Source organism: Planococcus citri, chromosome 2 (assembly GCF_950023065.1).
Source record: "Planococcus citri chromosome 2, ihPlaCitr1.1, whole genome shotgun sequence".
Lineage (NCBI taxonomy): Eukaryota > Metazoa > Arthropoda > Insecta > Hemiptera > Pseudococcidae > Planococcus > Planococcus citri.
This window is the reverse complement of record NC_088678.1, coordinates 81513346-81523166: the sequence shown is the minus strand read 5'-3', so window position 1 is coordinate 81523166 and position 9821 is coordinate 81513346. Positions and strand designations below refer to the sequence as shown.

At 33.9% G+C, this 9821-nt stretch overlaps 1 long non-coding RNA gene across 1 annotated transcript; it reads right to left on the bottom strand.

Moving 5' to 3' along the window:
* Positions 1-660: 660 nt before the first annotated feature.
* LOC135838015 (uncharacterized) lies at positions 661-7031 on the bottom strand. The gene is made up of 5 exons (XR_010557294.1): positions 6829-7031; positions 1734-1996; positions 1461-1636; positions 1251-1387; positions 661-1166 (listed from the first exon to the last, which is right to left on the bottom strand). It is a non-coding gene; the product is annotated as an uncharacterized LOC135838015 (long non-coding RNA).
* Between the last annotated feature and the right edge of the window lie 2790 nt (positions 7032-9821).

Below are 9821 nucleotides of genomic sequence, written 5' to 3'. Positions count from 1 at the left end.
AAAATGACTAAAAATTGTGTTTTTTTGCAGAAAATTTCAAAAAAATTGGTCAAAAGTTCCGCTTTTTGTCAAAAATTACTTTTTTTTTTACCAGGTACAATGACAAAAATTTTCACTCTGTTGCTCAAAGTATCCAAAAAGTCTCGCTTTTTTCTATAAACTCTATAATTGCTTTTTTTTGCTAAACAATTAACAAAGTTTTGATTTTTACAAAAATTCCAGCTTTTTCTAAAATTGAGAAAAAAATTTTCTTTTAGCAAAATAACTGAATTTTTTTTTAAATTCCAAAAAATTGGTCAAAAGTTCGGCTTTTTATCGAAAATTACTTTTTTTTACCAGGTATGACCAAAATTTTCACTTTGTTGCCAAAAGCTGCCAAAAATCTCGTTTTTTATTTTTACCATGCAAAGTTGCGAAATAGTTCAACTTTTCAAGATTAAAAACCAGAACATTTCAATGGTAACTTTTGTTTAGCTGTTTCAAGATTGTTTGGTTACTCGAGCTTTTTTTTTGTTTTTTTGAAAAAATTCGAGTATAAGCCCTGCATTTTGGAGCTGGAGAGGGGGTTTATGGTTGTTTGATAGCCAAAATAATTGTAATCAAATTTTAACAACGATATCACTGAAAAACACTCATTTTCATGATAGGAAAAAATCATGATTGATAACACAATTCCTATGCTGATTTATTCACGTTAACTTATAAAATACATAGAACTCAAACAGTCACGAGCCAAAAAGTTCAAATCGCAACGATATTACAAGTACGTTGATCCAGTTATAAAATTAAAATGACACACAACTTCAAAAATTTGAAAAAACTATGTACAAAAATCCACTAAAAATTGGAAGAATTTGCAAGAATTATGATTCACAAAAATTTTACACGCTAATTTACGTACAACTCAAACAGTTACGAGCAAAAAAGTTCGAAGTATCCCTACACGATATTAAATGGACATTAATTCAATTATAAAATTTAAAACGCTAAAACCTAAATATAATTCAAACACACAAATGATATTATGATATTAATGTGTATGTAGTAAAACGTCGCTGGTCGAAAACCTCGATAGTCAAAATTTAAAAGAATTTGCCGATAAATGGTTGTAAGTTGAGTGATTTTCATTTTGATGCTTTACATGTTGGAGAATGAATGGCAGGTACCTACAAATAAAATGAAAACGAAATATTATCACCCTAGCCATATTGTTATCTTTCATCAAAGTTTGAATGTAGAGCCAAACTTACAGATTAATCTCATCTCATCTAACGTATTCTTTTGAGGAAATTAACTTCGATGATTTTATTCGAATTCCATATCTTCGAAAAGATCGAGTTGACGGGGTATATCCCTGATTGGGTAGTTGCACGTCAATGGCTTTAAACTGCAAAAGAAACCTATTAGGTGTTTTCTCAAAATCGCATAACAGGTATGAAACATATAAAAGGAACACTCACATATCACCATACATTTCCATCGTCATTTGATGGAACAACTTGTTATAATAATTGGTACAGTTGTAGTCAGGACGAGTAGGCTTGTTTGTGTCTGTGTAAGTTTTCGGTAATGTTTCCAAGAATACTGCTACAACGCGAGTAATGTCGCTTGTGATCGTTGTCGGGTCCTTTTGATACTGAAAACGTCAAACATATTATTTAGTTTTGAAAAAAATGATAATTAATTTTTCATTAACGTACATACGATGAATGTGTCTTCGAGTGGTCACTTACTATTAAATAGATCATCATGCATCGCTTTTTCACATTTTTTTTATCGGTCGTGAACATCAATGTGAGATGATGAGCGCCTATGTATAACGCGAATTCGTTACTCTTTTTCCAGTTTTCCGGCTTTCGTGCAACTTTTTTGTCGCCCTCCACAAATAAACAATTGTGGTCTATGAACCACCGGAAAACCATATATTTCAAAGCCAACCGTCTAGGAAGACTGTTATCGAATTTTATCATTTTAATCAAGGCCGAACGCGCCATACCTGAAAATTGAAAATTACGTGAAAATATTTCAAAATTCGTATTACAAAAAAAAAAAAACACAAAAAAAAAACAATATTACTCGCAAGTTATGATATGCGAGATGATAAAGCCAAAAGACGATGATTTTGATGATTTGATCAGTAATCGTCTCTAATCATAAACAGATTATGTACTCAAAGGTTTGATTAGGGTCATTCCATGTCAATTCGGCCAACGTTTTTGAGTCATGTCTTTCGATTTCGCTCAAATTTTTTTTACAATATCTATCTACCCACCCAGTAAGTAAGAAACCCGCAATCAGTTTAGTCCCAGCCCCCTCAGGGGGTGGGTGGGGGGCTTCCATTATTTTCACATTGTCTCGAGGTACTCAACTTCAGCAGCGCATTCCTCCAAAACTATGATACTTTGATCAAAACTGATTGCACAGTTCGAAAGGGCATTGAATTTCAAACTTTTTAAGCATTTTGAAATTTTCAAAATTTGAAAGTTGAACTTTGAAATTGAAAGTTCAAATTTCAAAATGGCGCTGTAAGTTGGAGCTACCATTTAAAATTCTGAAAAAATTTCCATAGTTGTACCTTTTGATGCTTTTTCGAAATATTCAAGTTTCAAGATGGGATCTCTTGGTAGAGGGGGAGCACCCCCACCCCAATTTTGAGCAAAACATTTTTTAAAAAAATCTGGGGCATGTGATGTATTGAATTGTACGTTTTCGGTAACGCTGAACACGAATATGACGTTAGATTTTTGATTAGACCTCATCCACGGCCCCCAGCACCTCCCCAAATGAGGTAAAAGTTCAAAATATGTTTTTTTTTCGTGCGACACATCACATAGCATGTTTTTTGTGACGCTGTACACGAATATGACGTCAGATTTTTGGTTGGACCCCATCCACGGCCCTCAGTACCTTCCCAAGAGGGGTACCCTGAAAAAAACTGGTTTCAATCGTGTGACACATGAAATAGTAGATATGTTTTCGATATCGCTGAACACGAATATAGCCTTAGTTTTTCAAATTGACCTCACCCATTGCTCCCAGAACCTCCCCCAATTGGTTAAAGTCCAAAAAATTTGTTGGAGGGCGTGGATGGGGTCCAACCAAAAATCTGACGTCATATTCGTGTTCAGCGTCACCAAAAACATACTATTTGATGTGTCGCACGGAAAACCCCATATTTTTTGAACTTTTACCCCATTTGGGGAGGTGCTGGGGGCCGTGGATGAGGTCTAATCAAAAATCTGACGTCATATTCGTGTTCAGTGTTACCAAAAACGTACAATTCGATATATCACACGCCCCAGATTTTTTTTTGGATGTTTTGCTCAAAATTGGTGGTGGGGGTGCTTCCCCTCTATCAAGAGATCCCATCTTGAAACTTGAATATTTCGAAAAAGCATTAAGAGTTACATCTATGGAAATTTTTTCAGAATTTCAAGTGGTAGCTCCCACTTACAGCGCCATTTTGAAATTTGACTTTCAATTTCAAAGTTCAACTTTCAAATTGTGAAAATTTCAAAATGCTTAAAAAGTTTGAAATTCAATGCCCTTTCGAACTGTGAAATCAGTTTTGATCAAAGTATCATAGTTTTGGAGGAATGCTGAATACCTCGAGACAATGTGAAAATAATGGAAGCCCCCCACCCACCCCCTGAGGGGGCTGGGACCAAACTGATTGCGAGTTTCTTACTTACTGGGTGGGTAGATATTGTAAAAAAAATTTGAGCGAAATCGAAAGACATGACTTTCAAAATCGCATTTTTTTGGTCGAATTGACATGGAATGGCCCATTAGGGTCATTCCGCGCCAGTTGGACCAAGAAGTGATAGGAGGGTTCGGCGATTTTTTTGAAATTTTTCCTGTGCAAAGATCTTCCGAAGGGATGAACAATGGCGCAAATCGCAGCCCTCTAGCCTATTTTTAAAGGCAGCCAGGGGGTGTCAAAGTTTTTAGTGAATCTAAAATATCATCCATTTCAGCGGTGGATTACTCGATAACCGCGATACCTACCAAAATGGAACATTTTCCCATAGTTAGGGGTATTTGAAAGGCTTTTTGGTGATATCATAAAAATCAGTGTTGCCACTTTTTTTCGTACAAAAAATTAGCTCAAAAGTTTCGAAACGTTGTTTTCATATCGTTCCGACTCTCAAAAATTGTGAAAAAAATATATTATAGACAACTTCTCATGCTGAACAACATATTAAAAAATTGGGATGGTGCCATGTTGCAAAGTTGATTTTAGCAAAATTCAAAGTTTGCGAAAAAATGCGATTTTTTGATTTATCACTCGATGAAATGAACTCCTCACAAAAAAATCAAAATTCGAAAAAATTCAATTTTCAATTTCAAACATCAAAAAAAGTTTAAATTAATTCAGTTGTCTTATTTTGACCTCTTTCTGACGTATTTCATGAAAAAGTTTATAAAAATTACACTCACAACAAAAAAATAAAAATTCGTTCATTTTTTGAATCTTTTCAAATTTTGATTTTTTTGTGAGGAGTTCATTTCATCGAGTGAAGGGGTTTTTTCAACTTTTTCAACGGGTACGTAAAAATAGGGGTCAAATGGGTCAACTTCACCTATCAAAACTGTTTTCATGTTTTATATCAAAAAATCACATTTTTTTCGCAAACTTTGAATTTTTTAAAGTCAACTTCGCAACATGGCACCATCCCAATTTTTTAATATGTTGTTCAGCATGAAAAGTTGTCCATAATATATTTTTTTCAGAATTTTTCTGAGTTGGAACGATATGAAAACAACGTTTAGAAACTTTTTTAACTAATTTTTTGTACGAAAAAAAAGTGGCAACACTGATTTCTATGATATCACCAGAAAGCCTTTCAAAACCCCTAACTATGGGAAAATGTTCCATTTTGGGAGTATCGCGGTTGTCGAGTAATCCATTGCTGAAATGGATGATATTTTAGGTTCACTGAAAACTTTGACACCCCCTGGCAGCGTTAAAAATGGGCTAGAGGGCTGCGATTTGCGCTATTGGTCATCCCTTCGGAAGGTCTTTGCACAGGAAAAATTTCACAAAAATCGCGGAACCCAGTTACCACTTCTTGGTCCAATTGTGGAATGACCCCTTTGAATCTTTTCGAATTTTGATTTTTTGTGAGGAGTTTATTTCATCGAGTGAAAGAGTTTTTTCAACTTTTTTCGACAGATACCCACACAAAAATAAATGTCAAATGAGTCAACTTCACCTATCAAAACTTTTTTTCATGTTTTAAATCAAAAAATCTCATTTTTTCGCAAACTTGAAATTTTTTAAATCAACTTTGCAACATGTTACCATTCCAGTTTTTTAATATGTTGTTCAGCATGAAATGTTGTCCGTAATATATTTTTTTCAGAATTTTTGGGAGTCGCAACGATGTGAAAATTACGTTTCGAAACTTATTGAGCTAATTTTTTGTACGAAAAAAAGTGGCAACACTGATTTTTATGATATCACCAAAAAGCCTTTCAAAACCCCTAACTATGAGAAAAAGTTCCATTTTGGTAAGTATCGCGGTTATGGAGTAATCCACTGCTGAAATGGATGATATTTTAGGTTCACTGAAAACTTTGACACCCCCCCCCCCCGGCTGCCTTTAAAAATGGGCTAGAGGGCTGCGATTTGCGCCATTGATCATCCCTTCGGAAGGTCTTTGCACAGGAAAAATGTCACAAAAATCGCCGAACCCCCCCCCCCCCCCTACCACTTCTTGGTCCAATTCACGTGGAATGACCCATTATAGGTAAAAACTCAATTCAAAATTCAAATTATTTTCAAAATCATCAAAAATATCAGATATTTGTTTACTGTATGAAGTCGTAGTAAACCAATAATTATTTACAAGATGATATGTGATATCCCTCGAGAACTGACATCACTGAGGAAACCTCCGGGTGCTGACTTCACTGAGGAAACCTCCGGGTCCATCTCAGCACCCGGAGGTTTCCTCAGTGATGTCAGTATTTTAATTTTACTTGTTAACTTAACATAACCCGGAGGTTTCCTCAGTGATGTCTGTACATTAATTTTACGTGCTGACATCACCTCAGCGATGTCAGCATAAAAATAAGTCATCGCTTAGGGCCGATTCCGCATACTTTTTTGCATAAGCAGCAGGCGCTAAAATTCACACGTTGCAAGTTTACTTAATTCAAGTACATTTACTTTCAAGTACTTGATCATGTCTGATCAAATAAATTTACTTGTATTTATTATTTTTCATCGTGAAATGGAATGGATAATCCGCCAATTAATTGAAAAGTCAAGTTACTTGCGGTTGTTTGAATTGAATAAACTAGCCACGTGTAAGCTCCAGTTGTCACCTTGCATCTTCAGATCTGGAGATCTACTGAACAGAATTGAATGAAATTTAAAATATATATACTTTGAAACAATTAAAAGAAAATGTCGGATGGGATTTTCATTTGATTGAATATTTTTCGTAGAATTTGAAATTGAAAATCAACGAAATTTGAACACTTTTCAATCGTTGTTCATTCCAAAACTATTCAAGTAATTAAAAATCCCCTCCGACATGTTTTTCTAATTGCTTCATAGTATCTATATTTCAAATTTCATCAATTTTCGTCGGATAGATCTCGAGATCTCAACACTCGAAAATCAGGCGGATCGGGTATGCAATCGTGTATGCGGAATCGGCCCTTAAGGGATACGATAACACTACACAGAAAAGCACACATACACACACACTCACACACCAAACAAAACACACGCCACTAACGCCACTCCATACTTACATTTTTACAACGCTAAACGGCCAAAAACACTTGATAAAGGTATTACAAAAAAACTCTTACCTCGACTTGATTGAGAAAATAATATGCTAAAACACGTGTTAGTTAATCAATTGGGTTTTCTTGATCTTGATACTAGGTATATTATGTTACGAAGTGAAAAAGCAAACTTTTGTCACTGATAACTATAGCTACTCTGTGTACCAGTACTTGGAATCTCACGACTGCAACTTGTAGTCTGTACTAATGTAATGTGTTGTGTCGAACAATTAGCAACGAGAATCGCATAAATAACCACCCTCGCCTCGTGGCGAAAACAAGATAACCGGTTGCTCTCCTCCGCGGCGCCGCCCTCCCTACCCTTAGAATTTCTTAGCTAGGATTCTCTTTTGTACCTTTGTTTTGCCCTTCGATAGGAACGTAGGAGGGGAGATACGTACATACATTTGTACTTTTCTAGGAAGGAAGAAGGCGTCAGACGTCCTCAGATGGAGAGGAGCTAGGGGGAAGTGAATAGTGATAAAAATCTATCTGGATAGGATGCGACTATCACTTTCGCTATCGTCAATAATTTCCACGGTATAAATGCAAATAATGTAATTTTGAGTATTTTTCGAAGTGGATTTTTCAAATTGATGGGGGGGGGGTAGCAAAAGTTGCTCCAAATGACATTATTGTAATAACTAAAAACGTAGAGAAGCGTTCAAGAAATAACTTTTACTCGAAAAATTTTCCTGTATGACCAATAACGAGATATACAAGATAGGTATATGCATTTTTAAGAAAGGGGGGTTGGATCCTGGGAAGCGGAGGGGCTGAAAAAAAACATTTTCAGATGATTAAAACCTAAATTAATACAAGACTTATTATTACAGGGATTGTACTAGGTTACTTTTCAAGTAACTAAGTTATACTGAAGTTACTATTAGTAACTTTTGATTAGGTACTAAAAGTGACTTTTTCGTTGTTTTTTCACAAATTTCCTTTTTTTCCTCAAAATTATTATGACCAGAGGCGAAATTTTTGAAGAAAAAACAACGCTCTTATTTATAACTGACCTTACTGCTTTTTTAGCGTTACGAATTTTAGCTTCCTGATTTGGGTTTTTCTTTAAAATTTTTTAAAGGTTTTTTCTAATTTTAACTACTATTACTCAGTCATTATTTTTGAATTTCTCGATAGGTAGTTTTTACTGGATTTGGTCCTATTTTGATGGATTTTTACATCTTGAGTTGCAGCGATTTTTTTTCCAAAATGATTTTTCCATGATGTTTGTTTTGAATTTTGTTGTTTTTTTTTCGCCTGGATTGTTGCTGAATTTTATCACCTCGAGTTCTCGTAATTTTTTCATAAAAATTTTTTCTTTTGAATTTTTATGAATTATTCCTTTTTTTGGTTTTTCAATGATTTTACCGGAATTCGCATTTTTTTCCTCCTCAAATTTTGGCAAAGTTTCTTTAGTTTTGATGGAATTTTTTTTAACTTCAAATTTTCAGGATTTCAGTTTTGCTCTAAATTACGGTCATTTTTTACCTTAATTTTGACTGTTTTTTAGCAGTTTTTTTCTGGTTTGGTGCTTTAAAAAAACTAGTGATTTTTTTCGTTTACATTTTTGTGGAATTAATTTTTTTCTTCCAAAAGTTATGATTTCCTTTAAATTTTGATTATTTTTTAGGGATGGAGGGGAGCTCCTTTAAGATTTGACAAGTTTGTTTTTTTTTATTTTCATCTTTTGTGGTGGATTTTTTTCAGAATCTTGATATAATTTCTTTCATTCGTTGATCACTCTCTTCAATCTCTTTCCCTCCCAGTTATGTGGAAGGTGCTCGGGATTTCCTTTCTCTCTGAACTATTTTTTTTTTCAAGTTCGAATTATTTTTTTCTTTTGAATCGTCTTGAGTTTTGCTCGAAATTTTTCGATGATTTTTCTCAAAATGTTTTTGATATTTTTCTGAATTCATATACTTACTTTTAGTTTTAATTCTCGCCAGTTCTCTGTTCTGAATTTTCAGTGATTTTTCCTGAACTGAATTTTCGAGAGTTTTCCATTTTCGTCCCTTCCATAATTTTATTTCGAATTTTATCGATTCGTTTTTTTGACCAATTTCAGCAAAACCTTTTTTTCTTAAATTTTCGTGATTTTTATGAAATTTCCTCCCAATTTTACGCCAAATTTTGGTAATTTTTTTCTGCTTAAATTTTTATAGAATTCCCTTTTTTACATTTTTTTGAGTTTTTTTTTTTTTGGATTTCAAGATTTGATGTTTTTGTTTCTTTTTTTTGGGCGGGGGGCTTTCTTGATTTTTTTTACGTTTCATTTTTCTGTAAATGTCAATAACTTTGTTGCATTTTTTTTTTTTTTTTTTTTTTTTTTTTTTTTGAAACGTGTCAATTTTTGCCAGGTTTTAATGTCTTTTTCTCGCGAAATTGAGAATTTTTTTCCTTTCTGAAACACGGCACATTTTTTCGTATTCGAATTTTTAAAATGATATTCACAAATCACTATAAGTAATTATTTTTCCAAATTTGGACTATAAGCTCCCCTCCCCCGTTCCTTACCTTTGATTTTAATAAGTTTTCTGTTCTAAAATGATTTTACTTACGGAATTTTTTACAATTATTAGGTTTGTTTTTTTACTCGGATTCTCAAAAATCTGGTTTTTGGACGTTTTTTGAATCTCTTTTTTAAACACTTTTTAGATCCCCCCACCACAAACTTTCAAAACATCAGAAGTCTTCCCTCTTCAGGTAAAATCCAAAATCCATTTTCAAAAGCTACTATCCTAGCAGATTCTCGTGGATTTTAAATCTGCCAAAATCCGTGTAAAAAAAACAAACCTATCGTTCATTCTTTCTCAACACTCGAATCATGTTTTTGATCAATTGCTCGCTCGTGTCAAAATTTCTGCAATTTTACAATTGGAATTTTTGTGTTTAATTTTTTGAAGTGATTACAGACAAGATTAAATTTATTTAGTTCCTCCTTATTTCGTTGGACGACCTCCCCCCCCCTCATCTTTCAATTTTGCAATTTTTCTCATTAGTTCGGCACGTTT